Source organism: Bombus affinis, chromosome 6, assembly GCF_024516045.1.
Source record: "Bombus affinis isolate iyBomAffi1 chromosome 6, iyBomAffi1.2, whole genome shotgun sequence".
NCBI classification, from domain to species: domain Eukaryota; kingdom Metazoa; phylum Arthropoda; class Insecta; order Hymenoptera; family Apidae; genus Bombus; species Bombus affinis.
The window spans coordinates 6,328,479-6,353,819 of record NC_066349.1 but is presented as its reverse complement, the minus strand read 5'-3'; the positions used below and the strand labels follow the sequence as shown (position 1 = coordinate 6,353,819).

At 30.6% G+C, this 25,341-nt stretch overlaps 2 pseudogenes; both read left to right on the top strand.

Annotated features, from left to right (window-relative positions):
* The first annotated feature begins 668 nt into the window (after positions 1 to 668).
* LOC126917348 (transcription elongation factor SPT6-like) lies at positions 669 to 6,434 on the top strand (annotated as a pseudogene).
* An 11,478-nt stretch (positions 6,435 to 17,912) lies between these two features.
* On the top strand, positions 17,913 to 23,714 carry LOC126917366 (transcription elongation factor SPT6-like; annotated as a pseudogene).
* The last annotated feature ends 1,627 nt before the right edge of the window (positions 23,715 to 25,341 follow it).

The following is a 25,341-nucleotide window of genomic DNA, read 5'->3' as shown; positions in this document are numbered from 1 at the left end:
AATATATATTTAAGAAATACTTTCAATATATATTAAAAAATCTGATAATGTATAAATAAAATGTATAAATAAAATGTATAAATAAAATAATGTATAAATAATGTATAAATAAAAATAATCATACTTAGTACACAAAAAAAGCATGTTTTTTTGTTTTAAAAATTATTTTATAGTTATAAAGCAGAATATATATGAAACATATACATGCATTTTATTAAATATTTTGCATAATGGTTTGCATAATTGACTGACATTATTTTAATAATGTAAACTGGCTACTTACTATAAAAAAAAATTATTCATAACTCGATCGCAGAGCCGTTACTTACTGCAGCGGCGGATTAAGGAACTATACTACAAAGAAAGTTGCCCCACCAAGAAAGTTTCTGGACGATCACAATACCCATAGACGCGTAGTATTAAACAGCTGTAGCGATCAGTCAGTGCTTCTTGCGCCGTAGTACGATTCTTCCGTCTGTTATTCTGCTTTGTTATATATTTTTTCGAAAAATTCTTATATTTCTAATAGAAAATGGCACATTATTTGGATTTTGAAGCAGAAGAAAGTGAGGTAACTAATAAAATAGTGAAATACGTGCAATTATTTGTGAACATATAATAATTGTGAACATATCTAATGTTTCATAATTTTATAGGAAGAGCAACAACTTGATGTTAAAGAAAAGAAGAAACTTAAAAAATTAGAAGCAATGCAGGACAGTGAGGATGAATATGACGACGAAGGTATGTGAAATTTTTGATACAAAAAAGTATTTAGTTACTGTTTCTTTCAAAGCTTTTTAAGGTCCTAGGAAATACATTATTACTTATACATTAAATATTATTATTTATACATTATATATATTATTTATACATATTATATATATTATTTATACATTATTATATATATATATATATATTATTTATTCATTATACATTAAATATTAGAGTCAAGATTTATACATCATTAATAATATGTAAATTAATATTTACTGATACTTAGAAACATCTTCCTTTAAATTATATGTATGTTTAATATCTAGAAGATGATGGAGAAGTTCCCGGACTTATTGATGATAGTCCTATCGATGATGACAATGATGGTGAAGATAGTGATGGATCTGCTGATTCTAGAAAACGTAAAAAAAGTGATGATGAAGATTTTGATGATCGTTTAGAAGATGAAGATTATGACCTACTTGAAGAAAATTTAGGAGTTAAAGTTGAAAGGAAACGTCGTTTTAAGCGTTTACGTAAAATACAAGATGAAGAGTCAGAAGTGGAAGAAGAAAAAGAGATAGACGATGGAAGAGATGCTATTGCCAATGAATTGTTTCAAGGTTCTGGAGACGAGGATGAAGAAAGAAGTGAAGTTGACCACAGAGATGAAGTGGAAAGGTATGATGAGGAAGAAAGTGATGACGAAGATGATTTTATTGTGGATGGTGATGGAATACCCATAACCGAAAAGAGAAGAAAGAAAAGACCTACATATACGGATGCTGCATTGCAAGAAGCCCAAGATATTTTTGGCATTGATTTTGATTATAACGAATTTGGGAAATATGAAGAGGATGAGTTTGAAGAGGAAGAAGAGGAAGATGATGAATATAGTCATGATGATGCAGAAGACCGCCCATGGCGATCAAAAAAACATCTTAAGAGAAAGAGCACAAGGAAAAGTATTTTTGAAGTATATGAACCTAGTGAACTTATACGTGGACACTTCACCGATGTGGACAATGAGATTCGTATTACAGACATTCCTGAACGTATGCAACTTCGCGTTGTTCCCATTATACCTACAGTGGAAGATTCGGATGAATTAGATCTTGAAGCTGAATGGATATATAAACAGGCATTCTGTCAACCAACAATTTCAATACAAGATTCTCATCTAAATGAAGAAGCCAAAGAAAGAGCTAAAAAGGGTCCGCAAACAATCGGCAAAATTAAGAAAGTTTTAGATTTTATGCGTAATCAGAACTTTGAAGTTCCGTTTATTGCATTTTATAGAAAAGAATACGTGTTGCCAGAGTTAAACATCAATGATTTGTGGAAAATTTATAAGTTTGACATAAAATGGTGCCAACTTAAACAAAGAAAAGAAAATTTAGTGAAACTCTTTGAGAAGATGAGGAATTTTCAATTAGATGAGATTATGAAAAATCCAGATGCTCCATTACCTGACAACATACGAGTTATTAAAGACGGTGATATTGAACGACTTAAAAATGCTCAAACTTTTGAAGAATTAAATGATATTTATCGACATTTTATGTTGTATTATAATCAGGATGTGTCATCCATGCAAGAAAGTGCACATAAGAAGAAAAAACAAGCACAAAGGGAAGCTAAATTGAAGAAAAGACAGCAACAACTTGGAGAAGATCTACCTGAAATTGCTGATGTAGAAGATGAAGAAGAAGAAATAGACGAATCATTAAAGCAGCCGATTAGAAAAGGTCCTTACTATATTTGCAGAAAAGCTGGCCTAGACGGATTTATTAAAAAATTTGGTCTCTCACCCGAACATTTTGCTGAAAATCTTCAAGACAATTATCAGCGTCATGAAGTAGATCAAGATCCAATAGAACCTGCAATAGTAGCAAATGATTTTTGTTCTGCAATATTTACAACAAGTGACGAAGTACTTAAAGCTGCACAATTAATGGTTGCGATTCAGTTGGCGCACGAACCATTAGTTCGTAAATGCGTTAGAGAAATGTATATGGAGAGAGCAAAAGTATCCGTAAAACCAACTAAAAAAGGAATAAAGGAGATAGATGAAGGGCATGCCATCTATGGATTAAAATATCTTAAAAATAAACCTGTACGGGATCTTGTTGGTGATCAATTCTTAAAACTAATTGTAGCAGAAGAAGATAAATTAATTACACTTTCCTTTAGTGACGTGATAGAAGGAAATACTAGCAATAATTATATCGATGAAATAAAGCAACTATATTATAGGGACGAATTTAGTAAAAGTGTCCAAGATTGGAATGCATTAAGAACTGGCAGTGTTGAAGTAGCTTTAAATCGGATTATTATACCTCAATTGAAAAAAGAATTGAGATCCAATCTTTTATTAGAAGCAAAAGAATGTGTTATGAAAGCGTGTTGCCGCAAAATGTACAATTGGATAAAAATTGCTCCATATACTTGTGAATTTCCCGATGAAGATGACGAAGATTGGAATACTAGCAAAGGAATTCGTGTGATGGGTTTGGCATATGTGCCTGATCCGTCTCAAGCCGCCTTTGCTTGCATAATTTCTCCAGAAGGAGAATGTACTGATTACCTAAGATTACCGCATTTATTGAAACGTAAAAATAGTTTTATGGAAAGTGAAAAGACATTGAAAAAGGCACAGTTGCTTGGAATTAAAAATTTTATTGCCACAAAGAAACCACATGTTGTGGTAGTAAGTGGTGAATCTAGAGAAGCATTAATGATTGTATCTGATATAAAAGAATGTATAGCTAATCTTGCAAAAGAAGGACAATTTCCTACAATCCAAGTGGAAATATGTGATAATGAACTTACTAAAGTTTATGCAAATAGTAATAGAAGTATATCTGAGTTCAGAGATTATCCAGAATTGTTAAGACAAGCTATATCTTTAGCAAGAAAAATACAAGATCCTCTATTAGAATTCTCTCAGTTGTGTACCATAGATGAAGAAATTCTGTGCCTTAAATATCATCCTTTGCAAGATCAACTTTCTAAAGATGATCTTATAGAAAATTTATATTTGGAATTTATAAATCGTATAAATGAAGTAGGAGTAGATTTAAATAGAGCAGTTCAGCAGCCTTATACAGCAAACCTAGTACAATTTGTATGTGGCTTGGGACCTAGAAAAGCACAGGCTCTGATTAAGATTTTGAAACAAACTAATCAGAGATTAGAAAATAGAACACAGCTTATAACAGCATGTCATATGGGACCTAAAGTGTTTGTCAATTGTGCTGGTTTTATTAAAATTGATACAAATAGTTTAGGAGATAGCACAGAGGCATATGTGGAAGTACTAGATGGCTCGCGTGTACATCCAGAGACATATGAATGGGCAAGAAAAATGGCAGTAGATGCTTTAGAGTATGATGATGAAAATGCAAATCCTGCTGGTGCCCTAGAAGAAATTCTTGAATCACCAGAAAGATTAAAAGATTTAGATTTAGATGCATTTGCAGAAGAGCTTGAAAGACAGTGTTTTGGAAACAAGTGCATTACTCTTTACGATATAAGAGCTGAACTGAATTGTAGATACAAAGATCTCCGTGTACCTTACCAATCTCTAAATACTGAACAATTATTTGATATTTTGACTAAAGAAACTCCGGAAACTTTCTATGTCGGTAAATTAATTTTGGCAACAGTTGTTGGTATAAGCCATAGAAGACCTCGAGGAGATCAATTAGATCAAGCGAATCCTGTTCGAAATGATGAAACCGGATTATGGCAATGCCCATTCTGCTTGAAAAACGATTTTCCAGAATTGTTCGAGGTATGGAATCATTTTGATGCCGGTGCATGTCCGGGGAAAGCAACTGGAATTCGTTTAAGGTTGGATAATGGAATATCTGGATACATTCACGTAAAAAATCTGTCTGATAAACATGTCGCTAGTCCAGAGGAAAGAGTACGTGTCGGACAAGTAATTCATTGTCGTATAATTAAGATCGAAGTAGAACGATTTAGTGTCGAATGTACTAGCAAGACGAGTGATCTTATTGATAAAAATCACGAATGGAGACCTCAGCGAGACGTTTATTATGAAGTAGAGGCAGAAGAAAAAGATATGAAAACAGATGAGGATGCTAAGAAATTACAACAACGACAAACTTATGTAAAACGTCTTATAGTTCATCCTAGTTTCCATAATATAAGTTTTGCAGAAGCTGAAAAGTTAATGCCAACTATGAGGCAAGGGGAAGCAATAATACGACCTAGCAGTAAGGGAGCCGATCATTTGACCGTAACATGGAAAGTTACAGAAAATATTTATCAACATATTGATGTAAGGGAAGAAGGCAAAGAAAATGCATTCTCTTTGGGTCGCAGTTTATGGATTGGCAATGAAGAATTTGAAGATTTGGATGAAATTATCGCTAGACATATTAATCCGATGGCTGCTTATGCTTCGGAACTTTTAGATTTTAAATATTACAAAACAAGCGTAGAAGGCATTAAAGATAAAGCAGAAGAAATTTTGAAGGAACAGAAGAAGCAAAATCCTGGAGGAATACCATATATTGTATCTGCAACTAAGGTATGTTCGAAAATATTTAATATTTGCTTATATTCCTACTTCAAAATTTTTATTTTTCAATTAAATTAATATTTTTTGTTATACATTTTAGAATTATCCTGGAAAATTTTTACTTTCGTATTTACCACGAACTCGTTGCCGTCATGAATATGTTACTGTAATAGCCGATGGATTTCGATTTAGAGATCAAATGTTTAATAGAATAAATGACTTGTTCCGCTGGTTCAAAGAACACTTTAGAGATCCTATGCCAGGACAAGCTACACCTGGTACTCCACATGGAACTATGACTTCCAGAACACCATACAATGGTACTCCAGGAGTGAATGGTAAGTTTCATATTACTAAGAATTTGGATCCTATAATAATTTTTATTCTACTGAAATTAACTTCCTTTTTGTCTGTTTCTTTTTTTTCAGGAGTGAATGCAGATACAATACAGAGGGTAGCACAGAATATGCCACACGACATGTTACATTCACTCTCGAAAGTAGCAAATCAAACTCCACATCATTATCCACCATACACTCCAGGAGCTGCTAGTGTTAATAATTATGGAATGTATGGAAGTACGCCTTATACGCCTTCCGGCCAAACTCCGTTTATGACCCCCTATCATACACCACACCACACGCCTCATCATCCACAAACACCCAGCCACTCTCAAGGACCATTCTTACAACCAATTCCTCCAGCAATGAATTCAAATTCACATACAACTGCAAGATCACATAGATCTGTCACTAGTACATCTAATGCAACGAATTGGACAAAAGCGGCGGAAGCATGGGCTCGATCAAAGCAATCTTCTAATTCATTTTCTAATTATAATAATACTACTCCAAGATATGATGAATCTAGAAAAACGCCACGAAATCAAGAAGATCAAAATGGGAGAGCAACTCCGCGCAATAGAACCCCATCTGCACGTACTCCGTCTTATAAATCTCCTAGAGAAACTCCATTTACAAATTCTAGTCCCCGGAGTATGTCTAAGTGGAGATGGTACTCCCCTATATGATGAAAGTTGATAATCATACGTTTTACATGTATATGTAGCTAGAACAATTGGTTATTTGAAACAATACTCTATCGAATAGAGTATACTCTATTAACAAAAGAAAAAGAGTAAATTGAACCATAAATGTGTATGGTTTCATTTTCTGTTAATTGGCACAAAGCATTTTCTATATCAAATATGTATTACTAGTACAAATTATGCACTTTTTATAGAATCTTTTCTGAGGTTTTTGCTACAAATGTACAATTTTGATCGAGAAGTGTGTAATATATATGTACATAAAAAAGGAGGAAATTAACAGAAATGATTTAATTTTATATTTAACTTTATATTTCAATTTAGCAAAACAAATTTTATCATGAAAATGTTGTTTTCCTTCTTTATATGTACATTATGCTCTTTTTATAGAATCTTTTCTGAGGTTTTTCTACAAATGTACAATTTTGATCGAGAAGTGTGTAATATATATGTACATAAAAAAGGAGGAAATTAACAGAAATGATTTAATTCTATATTTAATTTTATATTTAATTTTATATTTCAATTTAGCAAAACAAATTTTATCATGAAAATGTTGTTTTCCTTCTTTATATGTACATTATGCTCTTTTTATAGAATCTTTTCTGAGGTTTTTTTCACAAATGTACAATTTTGATGGAGAAGTGTGTAATATATATGTACATAAAAAAGGAGGAAATTAACAGAAATGATTTTATTTTATATTTAATTTTATATTTCAATTTAGCAAAACAAATTTTATCATGAAAATGTTGTTTTCCTTCTTTATATGTACATTATGCTCTTTTTATAGAATCTTTTCTGAGGTTTTTTCTACAAATGTACAATCTTGATCGAGAAGTGTGTAATATATATGTACATAAAAAAGGAGGAAATTAACAGAAATGATTTAATTTTATATTTAACTTTATATTTCAATTTAGCAAAACAAATTTTATCATGAAAATGTTGTTTTCCTTCTTTATATGTACATTATGCTCTTTTTATAGAATCTTTTCTGAGGTTTTTTCCACAAATGTACAATTTTGATGGAGAAGTGTGTAATATATATGTACATAAAAAAGGAGGAAATTAACAGAAATGATTTAATTTTATATTTAATTTTATATTTAATTTTATATTTCAATTTAGCAAAACAAATTTTATCATGAAAATGTTGTTTTCCTTCTTTATATGTACATTATGCTCTTTTTATAGAATCTTTTCTGAGGTTTTTGCTACAAATGTACAATTTTGATCGAGAAGTGTGTAATATATATGTACATAAAAAAGGAGGAAATTAACAGAAATGATTTAATTTTATATTTAATTTTATATTTCAATTTAGCAAAACAAATTTTATCATGAAAATGTTGTTTTCCTTCTTTATATGTACATTATGCTCTTTTTATAGAATCTTTTCTGAGGTTTTTTTCACAAATGTACAATTTTGATGGAGAACTGTGTAATATATATGTACATAAAAAAGGAGGAAATTAACAGAAATGATTTTATTTTATATTTAATTTTATATTTCAATTTAGCAAAACAAATTTTATCATGAAAATGTTGTTTTCCTTCTTTATATGTACATTATGCTCTTTTTATAGAATCTTTTCTGAGGTTTTTTCCACAAATGTACAATTTTGATGGAGAAGTGTGTAATATATATGTACATAAAAAAGGAGGAAATTAACAGAAATGATTTAATTTTATATTTAATTTTATATTTAATTTTATATTTCAATTTAGCAAAACAAATTTTATCATGAAAATGTTGTTTTCCTTCTTTATATGTACATTATGCTCTTTTTATAGAATCTTTTCTGAGGTTTTTTCTACAAATGTACAATTTTGATCGAGAAGTGTGTAATATATATGTAAATAAAAAAGGAGGAAATTAACAGAAATGATTTAATGCCAATTTTATATTTCAATTTAGCAAAACAAATTTTATCATGAAAATGTTGTTTTCCTTCTTTATATGTACATAATGTTTAAAATATTCTACCTCAATGATATTACATCTTCAAACTATCAATTCTATACAATATATCTGTTTATATTTGCTCAAATATATCATATTACCATTTAGTTCTATTAGGTCATCCCATAAGTTCGTTCCGTTTTTCGAGCGGTTATATATGTTAAGATTGTTTATTTTTCAAGTGCATTGGTCCCTTATTGTCGTATGTTTATAAATCGACACATGAAATGTGTACACAAAAGTCGGCACGAACTTATGTGATGACCTAATATATATTATTCAAACACAGATACTGCCTTAATTCAAAAATATATGTATAAGTTTTATTTGTATAATAATTGACTTACTATCGATATGTTAATCTAAGCACATGTAATTTTGATATGTATTTTATTATAAAATATTAGGAACATTAAACATGTGTTAAATAAGATGTTCGTTCTTTCTTTTCAACCCTTCATAAACTAATGATCATAGTTACAAATGTCATCATTTTGAATTTCAATTTTTAATAATTATTTATTATAAATAACAATAATATATATTTAAGAAATACTTTCAATATATATTAAAAAGTCTGATAATGTATAAATAAAATGTATAAATAAAATGTATAAATAAAATAATGTATAAATAATGTATAAATAAAAATAATCATACTTAGTACACAAAAAAAGCATGTTTTTTTGTTTTAAAAATTATTTTATAGTTATAAAGCAGAATATATATGAAACATATACATGCATTTTATTAAATATTTTGCATAATGGTTTGCATAATTGACTGACATTATTTTAATAATGTAAACTGGCTACTTACTATAAAAAAAAATTATTCATAACTCGATCGCAGAGCCGTTACTTACTGCAGCGGCGGATTAAGGAACTATACTACAAAGAAAGTTGCCCCACCAAGAAAGTTTCTGGACGATCACAATACCCATAGACGCGTAGTATTAAACAGCTGTAGCGATCAGTCAGTGCCTCTTGCGCCGTAGTACGATTCTTCCGTCTGTTATTCTGCTTTGTTATATATTTTTTCGAAAAATTCTTATATTTCTAATAGAAAATGGCACATTATTTGGATTTTGAAGCAGAAGAAAGTGAGGTAACTAATAAAATAGTGAAATACGTGCAATTATTTGTGAACATATAATAATTGTGAACATATCTAATGTTTCATAATTTTATAGGAAGAGCAACAACTTGATGTTAAAGAAAAGAAGAAACTTAAAAAATTAGAAGCAATGCAGGACAGTGAGGATGAATATGACGACGAAGGTATGTGAAATTTTTGATACAAAAAAGTATTTAGTTACTGTTTCTTTCAAAGCTTTTTAAGGTCCTAGGAAATACATTATTACTTATACATTAAATATTATTATTTATACATTATATATATTATTTATACATATTATATATATTATTTATACATTATTATATATATATATATATTATTTATTCATTATACATTAAATATTAGAGTCAAGATTTATACATCATTAATAATATGTAAATTAATATTTACTGATACTTAGAAACATCTTCCTTTAAATTATATGTATGTTTAATATCTAGAAGATGATGGAGAAGTTCCCGGACTTATTGATGATAGTCCTATCGATGATGACAATGATGGTGAAGATAGTGATGGATCTGCTGATTCTAGAAAACGTAAAAAAAGTGATGATGAAGATTTTGATGATCGTTTAGAAGATGAAGATTATGACCTACTTGAAGAAAATTTAGGAGTTAAAGTTGAAAGGAAACGTCGTTTTAAGCGTTTACGTAAAATACAAGATGAAGAGTCAGAAGTGGAAGAAGAAAAAGAGATAGACGATGGAAGAGATGCTATTGCCAATGAATTGTTTCAAGGTTCTGGAGACGAGGATGAAGAAAGAAGTGAAGTTGACCACAGAGATGAAGTGGAAAGGTATGATGAGGAAGAAAGTGATGACGAAGATGATTTTATTGTGGATGGTGATGGAATACCCATAACCGAAAAGAGAAGAAAGAAAAGACCTACATATACGGATGCTGCATTGCAAGAAGCCCAAGATATTTTTGGCATTGATTTTGATTATAACGAATTTGGGAAATATGAAGAGGATGAGTTTGAAGAGGAAGAAGAGGAAGATGATGAATATAGTCATGATGATGCAGAAGACCGCCCATGGCGATCAAAAAAACATCTTAAGAGAAAGAGCACAAGGAAAAGTATTTTTGAAGTATATGAACCTAGTGAACTTATACGTGGACACTTCACCGATGTGGACAATGAGATTCGTATTACAGACATTCCTGAACGTATGCAACTTCGCGTTGTTCCCATTATACCTACAGTGGAAGATTCGGATGAATTAGATCTTGAAGCTGAATGGATATATAAACAGGCATTCTGTCAACCAACAATTTCAATACAAGATTCTCATCTAAATGAAGAAGCCAAAGAAAGAGCTAAAAAGGGTCCGCAAACAATCGGCAAAATTAAGAAAGTTTTAGATTTTATGCGTAATCAGAACTTTGAAGTTCCGTTTATTGCATTTTATAGAAAAGAATACGTGTTGCCAGAGTTAAACATCAATGATTTGTGGAAAATTTATAAGTTTGACATAAAATGGTGCCAACTTAAACAAAGAAAAGAAAATTTAGTGAAACTCTTTGAGAAGATGAGGAATTTTCAATTAGATGAGATTATGAAAAATCCAGATGCTCCATTACCTGACAACATACGAGTTATTAAAGACGGTGATATTGAACGACTTAAAAATGCTCAAACTTTTGAAGAATTAAATGATATTTATCGACATTTTATGTTGTATTATAATCAGGATGTGTCATCCATGCAAGAAAGTGCACATAAGAAGAAAAAACAAGCACAAAGGGAAGCTAAATTGAAGAAAAGACAGCAACAACTTGGAGAAGATCTACCTGAAATTGCTGATGTAGAAGATGAAGAAGAAGAAATAGACGAATCATTAAAGCAGCCGATTAGAAAAGGTCCTTACTATATTTGCAGAAAAGCTGGCCTAGACGGATTTATTAAAAAATTTGGTCTCTCACCCGAACATTTTGCTGAAAATCTTCAAGACAATTATCAGCGTCATGAAGTAGATCAAGATCCAATAGAACCTGCAATAGTAGCAAATGATTTTTGTTCTGCAATATTTACAACAAGTGACGAAGTACTTAAAGCTGCACAATTAATGGTTGCGATTCAGTTGGCGCACGAACCATTAGTTCGTAAATGCGTTAGAGAAATGTATATGGAGAGAGCAAAAGTATCCGTAAAACCAACTAAAAAAGGAATAAAGGAGATAGATGAAGGGCATGCCATCTATGGATTAAAATATCTTAAAAATAAACCTGTACGGGATCTTGTTGGTGATCAATTCTTAAAACTAATTGTAGCAGAAGAAGATAAATTAATTACACTTTCCTTTAGTGACGTGATAGAAGGAAATACTAGCAATAATTATATCGATGAAATAAAGCAACTATATTATAGGGACGAATTTAGTAAAAGTGTCCAAGATTGGAATGCATTAAGAACTGGCAGTGTTGAAGTAGCTTTAAATCGGATTATTATACCTCAATTGAAAAAAGAATTGAGATCCAATCTTTTATTAGAAGCAAAAGAATGTGTTATGAAAGCGTGTTGCCGCAAAATGTACAATTGGATAAAAATTGCTCCATATACTTGTGAATTTCCCGATGAAGATGACGAAGATTGGAATACTAGCAAAGGAATTCGTGTGATGGGTTTGGCATATGTGCCTGATCCGTCTCAAGCCGCCTTTGCTTGCATAATTTCTCCAGAAGGAGAATGTACTGATTACCTAAGATTACCGCATTTATTGAAACGTAAAAATAGTTTTATGGAAAGTGAAAAGACATTGAAAAAGGCACAGTTGCTTGGAATTAAAAATTTTATTGCCACAAAGAAACCACATGTTGTGGTAGTAAGTGGTGAATCTAGAGAAGCATTAATGATTGTATCTGATATAAAAGAATGTATAGCTAATCTTGCAAAAGAAGGACAATTTCCTACAATCCAAGTGGAAATATGTGATAATGAACTTACTAAAGTTTATGCAAATAGTAATAGAAGTATATCTGAGTTCAGAGATTATCCAGAATTGTTAAGACAAGCTATATCTTTAGCAAGAAAAATACAAGATCCTCTATTAGAATTCTCTCAGTTGTGTACCATAGATGAAGAAATTCTGTGCCTTAAATATCATCCTTTGCAAGATCAACTTTCTAAAGATGATCTTATAGAAAATTTATATTTGGAATTTATAAATCGTATAAATGAAGTAGGAGTAGATTTAAATAGAGCATTTCAGCAGCCTTATACAGCAAACCTAGTACAATTTGTATGTGGCTTGGGACCTAGAAAAGCACAGGCTCTGATTAAGATTTTGAAACAAACTAATCAGAGATTAGAAAATAGAACACAGCTTATAACAGCATGTCATATGGGACCTAAAGTGTTTGTCAATTGTGCTGGTTTTATTAAAATTGATACAAATAGTTTAGGAGATAGCACAGAGGCATATGTGGAAGTACTAGATGGCTCGCGTGTACATCCAGAGACATATGAATGGGCAAGAAAAATGGCAGTAGATGCTTTAGAGTATGATGATGAAAATGCAAATCCTGCTGGTGCCCTAGAAGAAATTCTTGAATCACCAGAAAGATTAAAAGATTTAGATTTAGATGCATTTGCAGAAGAGCTTGAAAGACAGTGTTTTGGAAACAAGTGCATTACTCTTTACGATATAAGAGCTGAACTGAATTGTAGATACAAAGATCTCCGTGTACCTTACCAATCTCTAAATACTGAACAATTATTTGATATTTTGACTAAAGAAACTCCGGAAACTTTCTATGTCGGTAAATTAATTTTGGCAACAGTTGTTGGTATAAGCCATAGAAGACCTCGAGGAGATCAATTAGATCAAGCGAATCCTGTTCGAAATGATGAAACCGGATTATGGCAATGCCCATTCTGCTTGAAAAACGATTTTCCAGAATTGTTCGAGGTATGGAATCATTTTGATGCCGGTGCATGTCCGGGGAAAGCAACTGGAATTCGTTTAAGGTTGGATAATGGAATATCTGGATACATTCACGTAAAAAATCTGTCTGATAAACATGTCGCTAGTCCAGAGGAAAGAGTACGTGTCGGACAAGTAATTCATTGTCGTATAATTAAGATCGAAGTAGAACGATTTAGTGTCGAATGTACTAGCAAGACGAGTGATCTTATTGATAAAAATCACGAATGGAGACCTCAGCGAGACGTTTATTATGAAGTAGAGGCAGAAGAAAAAGATATGAAAACAGATGAGGATGCTAAGAAATTACAACAACGACAAACTTATGTAAAACGTCTTATAGTTCATCCTAGTTTCCATAATATAAGTTTTGCAGAAGCTGAAAAGTTAATGCCAACTATGAGGCAAGGGGAAGCAATAATACGACCTAGCAGTAAGGGAGCCGATCATTTGACCGTAACATGGAAAGTTACAGAAAATATTTATCAACATATTGATGTAAGGGAAGAAGGCAAAGAAAATGCATTCTCTTTGGGTCGCAGTTTATGGATTGGCAATGAAGAATTTGAAGATTTGGATGAAATTATCGCTAGACATATTAATCCGATGGCTGCTTATGCTTCGGAACTTTTAGATTTTAAATATTACAAAACAAGCGTAGAAGGCATTAAAGATAAAGCAGAAGAAATTTTGAAGGAACAGAAGAAGCAAAATCCTGGAGGAATACCATATATTGTATCTGCAACTAAGGTATGTTCGAAAATATTTAATATTTGCTTATATTCCTACTTCAAAATTTTTATTTTTCAATTAAATTAATATTTTTTGTTATACATTTTAGAATTATCCTGGAAAATTTTTACTTTCGTATTTACCACGAACTCGTTGCCGTCATGAATATGTTACTGTAATAGCCGATGGATTTCGATTTAGAGATCAAATGTTTAATAGAATAAATGACTTGTTCCGCTGGTTCAAAGAACACTTTAGAGATCCTATGCCAGGACAAGCTACACCTGGTACTCCACATGGAACTATGACTTCCAGAACACCATACAATGGTACTCCAGGAGTGAATGGTAAGTTTCATATTACTAAGAATTTGGATCCTATAATAATTTTTATTCTACTGAAATTAACTTCCTTTTTGTCTGTTTCTTTTTTTTCAGGAGTGAATGCAGATACAATACAGAGGGTAGCACAGAATATGCCACACGACATGTTACATTCACTCTCGAAAGTAGCAAATCAAACTCCACATCATTATCCACCATACACTCCAGGAGCTGCTAGTGTTAATAATTATGGAATGTATGGAAGTACGCCTTATACGCCTTCCGGCCAAACTCCGTTTATGACCCCCTATCATACACCACACCACACGCCTCATCATCCACAAACACCCAGCCACTCTCAAGGACCATTCTTACAACCAATTCCTCCAGCAATGAATTCAAATTCACATACAACTGCAAGATCACATAGATCTGTCACTAGTACATCTAATGCAACGAATTGGACAAAAGCGGCGGAAGCATGGGCTCGATCAAAGCAATCTTCTAATTCATTTTCTAATTATAATAATACTACTCCAAGATATGATGAATCTAGAAAAACGCCACGAAATCAAGAAGATCAAAATGGGAGAGCAACTCCGCGCAATAGAACCCCATCTGCACGTACTCCGTCTTATAAATCTCCTAGAGAAACTCCATTTACAAATTCTAGTCCCCGGAGTATGTCTAAGTGGAGATGGTACTCCCCTATATGATGAAAGTTGATAATCATACGTTTTACATGTATATGTAGCTAGAACAATTGGTTATTTGAAACAATACTCTATCGAATAGAGTATACTCTATTAACAAAAGAAAAAGAGTAAATTGAACCATAAATGTGTATGGTTTCATTTTCTGTTAATTGGCACAAAGCATTTTCTATATCAAATATGTATTACTAGTACAAATTATGCACTTTTTATAGAATCTTTTCTGAGGTTTTTGCTACAAATGTACAATTTTGATCGAGAAGTGTGTAATATATATGTACATAAAAAAGGAGGAAATTAACAGAAATGATTTAATTTTATATTTAACTTTATATTTCAATTTAGCAAAACAAATTTTATCATGAAAATGTTGTTTTCCTTCTTTATATGTACATTATGCTCTTTTTATAGAATCTTTTCTGAGGTTTTTCTACAAATGTACAATTTTGATCGAGAAGTGTGTAATATATATGTACATAAAAAAGGAGGAAATTAACAGAAATGATTTAATTCTATATTTAATTTTATATTTAATTTTATATTTCAATTTAGCAAAACAAATTTTATCATGAAAATGTTGTTTTCCTTCTTTATATGTACATTATGCTCTTTTTATAGAATCTTTTCTGAGGTTTTTTTCACAAATGTACAATTTTGATGGAGAAGTGTGTAATATATATGTACATAAAAAAGGAGGAAATTAACAGAAATGATTTTATTTTATATTTAATTTTATATTTCAATTTAGCAAAACAAATTTTATCATGAAAATGTTGTTTTCCTTCTTTATATGTACATTATGCTCTTTTTATAGAATCTTTTCTGAGGTTTTTTCTACAAATGTACAATCTTGATCGAGAAGTGTGTAATATATATGTACATAAAAAAGGAGGAAATTAACAGAAATGATTTAATTTTATATTTAACTTTATATTTCAATTTAGCAAAACAAATTTTATCATGAAAATGTTGTTTTCCTTCTTTATATGTACATTATGCTCTTTTTATAGAATCTTTTCTGAGGTTTTTTCCACAAATGTACAATTTTGATGGAGAAGTGTGTAATATATATGTACATAAAAAAGGAGGAAATTAACAGAAATGATTTAATTTTATATTTAATTTTATATTTAATTTTATATTTCAATTTAGCAAAACAAATTTTATCATGAAAATGTTGTTTTCCTTCTTTATATGTACATTATGCTCTTTTTATAGAATCTTTTCTGAGGTTTTTTCCACAAATGTACAATTTTGATGGAGAAGTGTGTAATATATATGTACATAAAAAAGGAGGAAATTAACAGAAATGATTTAATTTTATATTTAATTTTATATTTAATTTTATATTTCAATTTAGCAAAACAAATTTTATCATGAAAATGTTGTTTTCCTTCTTTATATGTACATTATGCTCTTTTTATAGAATCTTTTCTGAGGTTTTTTCTACAAATGTACAATTTTGATCGAGAAGTGTGTAATATATATGTAAATAAAAAAGGAGGAAATTAACAGAAATGATTTAATGCCAATTTTATATTTCAATTTAGCAAAACAAATTTTATCATGAAAATGTTGTTTTCCTTCTTTATATGTACATAATGTTTAAAATATTCTACCTCAATGATATTACATCTTCAAACTATCAATTCTATACAATATATCTGTTTATATTTGCTCAAATATATCATATTACCATTTAGTTCTATTAGGTCATCCCATAAGTTCGTTCCGTTTTTCGAGCGGTTATATATGTTAAGATTGTTTATTTTTCAAGTGCATTGGTCCCTTATTGTCGTATGTTTATAAATCGACACATGAAATGTGTACACAAAAGTCGGCACGAACTTATGTGATGACCTAATATATATTATTCAAACACAGATACTGCCTTAATTCAAAAATATATGTATAAGTTTTATTTGTATAATAATTGACTTACTATCGATATGTTAATCTAAGCACATGTAATTTTGATATGTATTTTATTATAAAATATTAGGAACATTAAACATGTGTTAAATAAGATGTTCGTTCTTTCTTTTCAACCCTTCATAAACTAATGATCATAGTTACAAATGTCATCATTTTGAATTTCAATTTTTAATAATTATTTATTATAAATAACAATAATATATATTTAAGAAATACTTTCAATATATATTAAAAAGTCTGATAATGTATAAATAAAATGTATAAATAAAATGTATAAATAAAATAATGTATAAATAATGTATAAATAAAAATAATCATACTTAGTACACAAAAAAAGCATGTTTTTTTGTTTTAAAAATTATTTTATAGTTATAAAGCAGAATATATATGAAACATATACATGCATTTTATTAAATATTTTGCATAATGGTTTGCATAATTGACTGACATTATTTTAATAATGTAAACTGGCTACTTACTATAAAAAAAAATTATTCATAACTCGATCGCAGAGCCGTTACTTACTGCAGCGGCGGATTAAGGAACTATACTACAAAGAAAGTTGCCCCACCAAGAAAGTTTCTGGACGATCACAATACCCATAGACGCGTAGTATTAAACAGCTGTAGCGATCAGTCAGTGCCTCTTGCGCCGTAGTACGATTCTTCCGTCTGTTATTCTGCTTTGTTATATATTTTTTCGAAAAATTCTTATATTTCTAATAGAAAATGGCACATTATTTGGATTTTGAAGCAGAAGAAAGTGAGGTAACTAATAAAATAGTGAAATACGTGCAATTATTTGTGAACATATAATAATTGTGAACATATCTAATGTTTCATAATTTTATAGGAAGAGCAACAACTTGATGTTAAAGAAAAGAAGAAACTTAAAAAATTAGAAGCAATGCAGGACAGTGAGGATGAATATGACGACGAAGGTATGTGAAATTTTTGATACAAAAAAGTATTTAGTTACTGTTTCTTTCAAAGCTTTTTAAGGTCCTAGGAAATACATTATTACTTATACATTAAATATTATTATTTATACATTATATATATTATTTATACATATTATATATATTATTTATACATTATTATATATATATATATATTATTTATTCATTATACATTAAATATTAGAGTCAAGATTTATACATCATTAATAATATGTAAATTAATATTTACTGATACTTAGAAACATCTTCCTTTAAATTATATGTATGTTTAATATCTAGAAGATGATGGAGAAGTTCCCGGACTTATTGATGATAGTCCTATCGATGATGACAATGATGGTGAAGATAGTGATGGATCTGCTGATTCTAGAAAACGTAAAAAAAGTGATGATGAAGATTTTGATGATCGTTTAGAAGATGAAGATTATGACCTACTTGAAGAAAATTTAGGAGTTAAAGTTGAAAGGAAACGTCGTTTTAAGCGTTTACGTAAAATACAAGATGAAGAGTCAGAAGTGGAAGAAGAAAAAGAGATAGACGATGGAAGAGATGCTATTGCCAATGAATTGTTTCAAGGTTCTGGAGACGAGGATGAAGAAAGAAGTGAAGTTGACCACAGAGATGAAGTGGAAAGGTATGATGAGGAAGAAAGTGATGACGAAGATGATTTTATTGTGGATGGTGATGGAATACCCATAACCGAAAAGAGAAGAAAGAAAAGACCTACATATACGGATGCTGCATTGCAAGAAGCCCAAGATATTTTTGGCATTGATTTTGATTATAACGAATTTGGGAAATATGAAGAGGATGAGTTTGAAGAGGAAGAAGAGGAAGATGATGAATATAGTCATGATGATGCAGAAGACCGCCCATGGCGATCAAAAAAACATCTTAAGAGAAAGAGCACAAGGAAAAGTATTTTTGAAGTATATGAACCTAGTGAACTTATACGTGGACACTTCACCGATGTGGACAATGAGATTCGTATTACAGACATTCCTGAACGTATGCAACTTCGCGTTGTTCCCATTATACCTACAGTGGAAGATTCGGATGAATTAGATCTTGAAGCTGAATGGATATATAAACAGGCATTCTGTCAACCAACAATTTCAATACAAGATTCTCATCTAAATGAAGAAGCCAAAGAAAGAGCTAAAAAGGGTCCGCAAACAATCGGCAAAATTAAGAAAGTTTTAGATTTTATGCGTAATCAGAACTTTGAAGTTCCGTTTATTGCATTTTATAGAAAAGAATACGTGTTGCCAGAGTTAAACATCAATGATTTGTGGAAAATTTATAAGTTTGACATAAAATGGTGCCAACTTAAACAAAGAAAAGAAAATTTAGTGAAACTCTTTGAGAAGATGAGGAATTTTCAATTAGATGAGATTATGAAAAATCCAGATGCTCCATTACCTGACAACATACGAGTTATTAAAGACGGTGATATTGAACGACTTAAAAATGCTCAAACTTTTGAAGAATTAAATGATATTTATCGACATTTTATGTTGTATTATAATCAGGATGTGTCATCCATGCAAGAAAGTGCACATAAGAAGAAAAAACAAGCACAAAGGGAAGCTAAATTGAAGAAAAGACAGCAACAACTTGGAGAAGATCTACCTGAAATTGCTGATGTAGAAGATGAAGAAGAAGAAATAGACGAATCATTAAAGCAGCCGATTAGAAAAGGTCCTTACTATATTTGCAGAAAAGCTGGCCTAGACGGATTTATTAAAAAATTTGGTCTCTCACCCGAACATTTTGCTGAAAATCTTCAAGACAATTATCAGCGTCATGAAGTAGATCAAGATCCAATAGAACCTGCAATAGTAGCAAATGATTTTTGTTCTGCAATATTTACAACAAGTGACGAAGTACTTAAAGCTGCACAATTAATGGTTGCGATTCAGTTGGCGCACGAACCATTAGTTCGTAAATGCGTTAGAGAAATGTATATGGAGAGAGCAAAAGTATCCGTAAAACCAACTAAAAAAGGAATAAAGGAGATAGATGAAGGGCATGCCATCTATGGATTAAAATATCTTAAAAATAAACCTGTACGGGATCTTGTTGGTGATCAATTCTTAAAACTAATTGTAGCAGAAGAAGATAAATTAATTACACTTTCCTTTAGTGACGTGATAGAAGGAAATACTAGCAATAATTATATCGATGAAATAAAGCAACTATATTATAGGGACGAATTTAGTAAAAGTGTCCAAGATTGGAATGCATTAAGAACTGGCAGTGTTGAAGTAGCTTTAAATCGGATTATTATACCTCAATTGAAAAAAGAATTGAGATCCAATCTTTTATTAGAAGCAAAAGAATGTGTTATGAAAGCGTGTTGCCGCAAAATGTACAATTGGATAAAAATTGCTCCATATACTTGTGAATTTCCCGATGAAGATGACGAAGATTGGAATACTAGCAAAGGAATTCGTGTGATGGGTTTGGCATATGTGCCTGATCCGTCTCAAGCCGCCTTTGCTTGCATAATTTCTCCAGAAGGAGAATGTACTGATTACCTAAGATTACCGCATTTATTGAAACGTAAAAATAGTTTTATGGAAAGTGAAAAGACATTGAAAAAGGCACAGTTGCTTGGAATTAAAAATTTTATTGCCACAAAGAAACCACATGTTGTGGTAGTAAGTGGTGAATCTAGAGAAGCATTAATGATTGTATCTGATATAAAAGAATGTATAGCTAATCTTGCAAAAGAAGGACAATTTCCTACAATCCAAGTGGAAATATGTGATAATGAACTTACTAAAGTTTATGCAAATAGTAATAGAAGTATATCTGAGTTCAGAGATTATCCAGAATTGTTAAGACAAGCTATATCTTTAGCAAGAAAAATACAAGATCCTCTATTAGAATTCTCTCAGTTGTGTACCATAGATGAAGAAATTCTGTGCCTTAAATATCATCCTTTGCAAGATCAACTTTCTAAAGATGATCTTATAGAAAATTTATATTTGGAATTTATAAATCGTATAAATGAAGTAGGAGTAGATTTAAATAGAGCATTTCAGCAGCCTTATACAGCAAACCTAGTACAATTTGTATGTGGCTTGGGACCTAGAAAAGCACAGGCTCTGATTAAGATTTTGAAACAAACTAATCAGAGATTAGAAAATAGAACACAGCTTATAACAGCATGTCATATGGGACCTAAAGTGTTTGTCAATTGTGCTGGTTTTATTAAAATTGATACAAATAGTTTAGGAGATAGCACAGAGGCATATGTGGAAGTACTAGATGGCTCGCGTGTACATCCAGAGACATATGAATGGGCAAGAAAAATGGCAGTAGATGCTTTAGAGTATGATGATGAAAATGCAAATCCTGCTGGTGCCCTAGAAGAAATTCTTGAATCACCAGAAAGATTAAAAGATTTAGATTTAGATGCATTTGCAGAAGAGCTTGAAAGACAGTGTTTTGGAAACAAGTGCATTACTCTTTACGATATAAGAGCTGAACTGAATTGTAGATACAAAGATCTCCGTGTACCTTACCAATCTCTAAATACTGAACAATTATTTGATATTTTGACTAAAGAAACTCCGGAAACTTTCTATGTCGGTAAATTAATTTTGGCAACAGTTGTTGGTATAAGCCATAGAAGACCTCGAGGAGATCAATTAGATCAAGCGAATCCTGTTCGAAATGATGAAACCGGATTATGGCAATGCCCATTCTGCTTGAAAAACGATTTTCCAGAATTGTTCGAGGTATGGAATCATTTTGATGCCGGTGCATGTCCGGGGAAAGCAACTGGAATTCGTTTAAGGTTGGATAATGGAATATCTGGATACATTCACGTAAAAAATCTGTCTGATAAACATGTCGCTAGTCCAGAGGAAAGAGTACGTGTCGGACAAGTAATTCATTGTCGTATAATTAAGATCGAAGTAGAACGATTTAGTGTCGAATGTACTAGCAAGACGAGTGATCTTATTGATAAAAATCACGAATGGAGACCTCAGCGAGACGTTTATTATGAAGTAGAGGCAGAAGAAAAAGATATGAAAACAGATGAGGATGCTAAGAAATTACAACAACGACAAACTTATGTAAAACGTCTTATAGTTCATCCTAGTTTCCATAATATAAGTTTTGCAGAAGCTGAAAAGTTAATGCCAACTATGAGGCAAGGGGAAGCAATAATACGACCTAGCAGTAAGGGAGCCGATCATTTGACCGTAACATGGAAAGTTACAGAAAATATTTATCAACATATTGATGTAAGGGAAGAAGGCAAAGAAAATGCATTCTCTTTGGGTCGCAGTTTATGGATTGGCAATGAAGAATTTGAAGATTTGGATGAAATTATCGCTAGACATATTAATCCGATGGCTGCTTATGCTTCGGAACTTTTAGATTTTAAATATTACAAAACAAGCGTAGAAGGCATTAAAGATAAAGCAGAAGAAATTTTGAAGGAACAGAAGAAGCAAAATCCTGGAGGAATACCATATATTGTATCTGCAACTAAGGTATGTTCGAAAATATTTAATATTTGCTTATATTCCTACTTCAAAATTTTTATTTTTCAATTAAATTAATATTTTTTGTTATACATTTTAGAATTATCCTGGAAAATTTTTACTTTCGTATTTACCACGAACTCGTTGCCGTCATGAATATGTTACTGTAATAGCCGATGGATTTCGATTTAGAGATCAAATGTTTAATAGAATAAATGACTTGTTCCGCTGGTTCAAAGAACACTTTAGAGATCCTATGCCAGGACAAGCTACACCTGGTACTCCACATGGAACTATGACTTCCAGAACACCATACAATGGTACTCCAGGAGTGAATGGTAAGTTTCATATTACTAAGAATTTGGATCCTATAATAATTTTTATTCTACTGAAATTAACTTCCTTTTTGTCTGTTTCTTTTTTTTCAGGAGTGAATGCAGATACAATACAGAGGGTAGCACAGAATATGCCACACGACATGTTACATTCACTCTCGAAAGTAGCAAATCAAACTCCACATCATTATCCACCATACACTCCAGGAGCTGCTAGTGTTAATAATTATGGAATGTATGGAAGTACGCCTTATACGCCTTCCGGCCAAACTCCGTTTATGACCCCCTATCATACACCACACCACACGCCTCATCATCCACAAACACCCAGCCACTCTCAAGGACCATTCTTACAACCAATTCCTCCAGCAATGAATTCAAATTCACATACAACTGCAAGATCACATAGATCTGTCACTAGTACATCTAATGCAACGAATTGGACAAAAGCGGCGGAAGCATGGGCTCGATCAAAGCAATCTTCTAATTCATTTTCTAATTATAATAATACTACTAATTATAATAATACTACTCCAATTATAATAATACTACTCCAAGATATGATGAATCTAGAAAAACGCCACGAAATCAAGAAGATCAAAATGGGAGAGCAACTCCGCGCAATAGAACCCCATCTGCACGTACTCCGTCTTATAAATCTCCTAGAGAAACTCCATTTACAAATTCTAGTCCCCGGAGTATGTCTAAGTGGAGATGGTACTCCCCTATATGATGAAAGTTGATAATCATACGTTTTACATGTATATGTAGCTAGAACAATTGGTTATTTGAAACAATACTCTATCGAATAGAGTATACTCTATTAACAAAAGAAAAAGAGTAAATTGAACCATAAATGTGTATGGTTTCATTTTCTGTTAATTGGCACAAAGCATTTTCTATATCAAATATGTATTACTAGTACAAATTATGCACTTTTTATAGAATCTTTTCTGAGGTTTTTGCTACAAATGTACAATTTTGATCGAGAAGTGTGTAATATATATGTACATAAAAAAGGAGGAAATTAACAGAAATGATTTAATTTTATATTTAACTTTATATTTCAATTTAGCAAAACAAATTTTATCATGAAAATGTTGTTTTCCTTCTTTATATGTACATTATGCTCTTTTTATAGAATCTTTTCTGAGGTTTTTCTACAAATGTACAATTTTGATCGAGAAGTGTGTAATATATATGTACATAAAAAAGGAGGAAATTAACAGAAATGATTTAATTCTATATTTAATTTTATATTTAATTTTATATTTCAATTTAGCAAAACAAATTTTATCATGAAAATGTTGTTTTCCTTCTTTATATGTACATTATGCTCTTTTTATAGAATCTTTTCTGAGGTTTTTTTCACAAATGTACAATTTTGATGGAGAAGTGTGTAATATATATGTACATAAAAAAGGAGGAAATTAACAGAAATGATTTTATTTTATATTTAATTTTATATTTCAATTTAGCAAAACAAATTTTATCATGAAAATGTTGTTTTCCTTCTTTATATGTACATTATGCTCTTTTTATAGAATCTTTTCTGAGGTTTTTTCTACAAATGTACAATCTTGATCGAGAAGTGTGTAATATATATGTACATAAAAAAGGAGGAAATTAACAGAAATGATTTAATTTTATATTTAACTTTATATTTCAATTTAGCAAAACAAATTTTATCATGAAAATGTTGTTTTCCTTCTTTATATGTACATTATGCTCTTTTTATAGAATCTTTTCTGAGGTTTTTTCCACAAATGTACAATTTTGATGGAGAAGTGTGTAATATATATGTACATAAAAAAGGAGGAAATTAACAGAAATGATTTAATTTTATATTTAATTTTATATTTAATTTTATATTTCAATTTAGCAAAACAAATTTTATCATGAAAATGTTGTTTTCCTTCTTTATATGTACATTATGCTCTTTTTATAGAATCTTTTCTGAGGTTTTTGCTACAAATGTACAATTTTGATCGAGAAGTGTGTAATATATATGTACATAAAAAAGGAGGAAATTAACAGAAATGATTTAATTTTATATTTAATTTTATATTTCAATTTAGCAAAACAAATTTTATCATGAAAATGTTGTTTTCCTTCTTTATATGTACATTATGCTCTTTTTATAGAATCTTTTCTGAGGTTTTTTCCACAAATGTACAATTTTGATGGAGAAGTGTGTAATATATATGTACATAAAAAAGGAGGAAATTAACAGAAATGATTTAATTTTATATTTAATTTTATATTTAATTTTATATTTCAATTTAGCAAAACAAATTTTATCATGAAAATGTTGTTTTCCTTCTTTATATGTACATTATGCTCTTTTTATAGAATCTTTTCTGAGGTTTTTTCTACAAATGTACAATTTTGATCGAGAAGTGTGTAATATATATGTAAATAAAAAAGGAGGAAATTAACAGAAATGATTTAATGCCAATTTTATATTTCAATTTAGCAAAACAAATTTTATCATG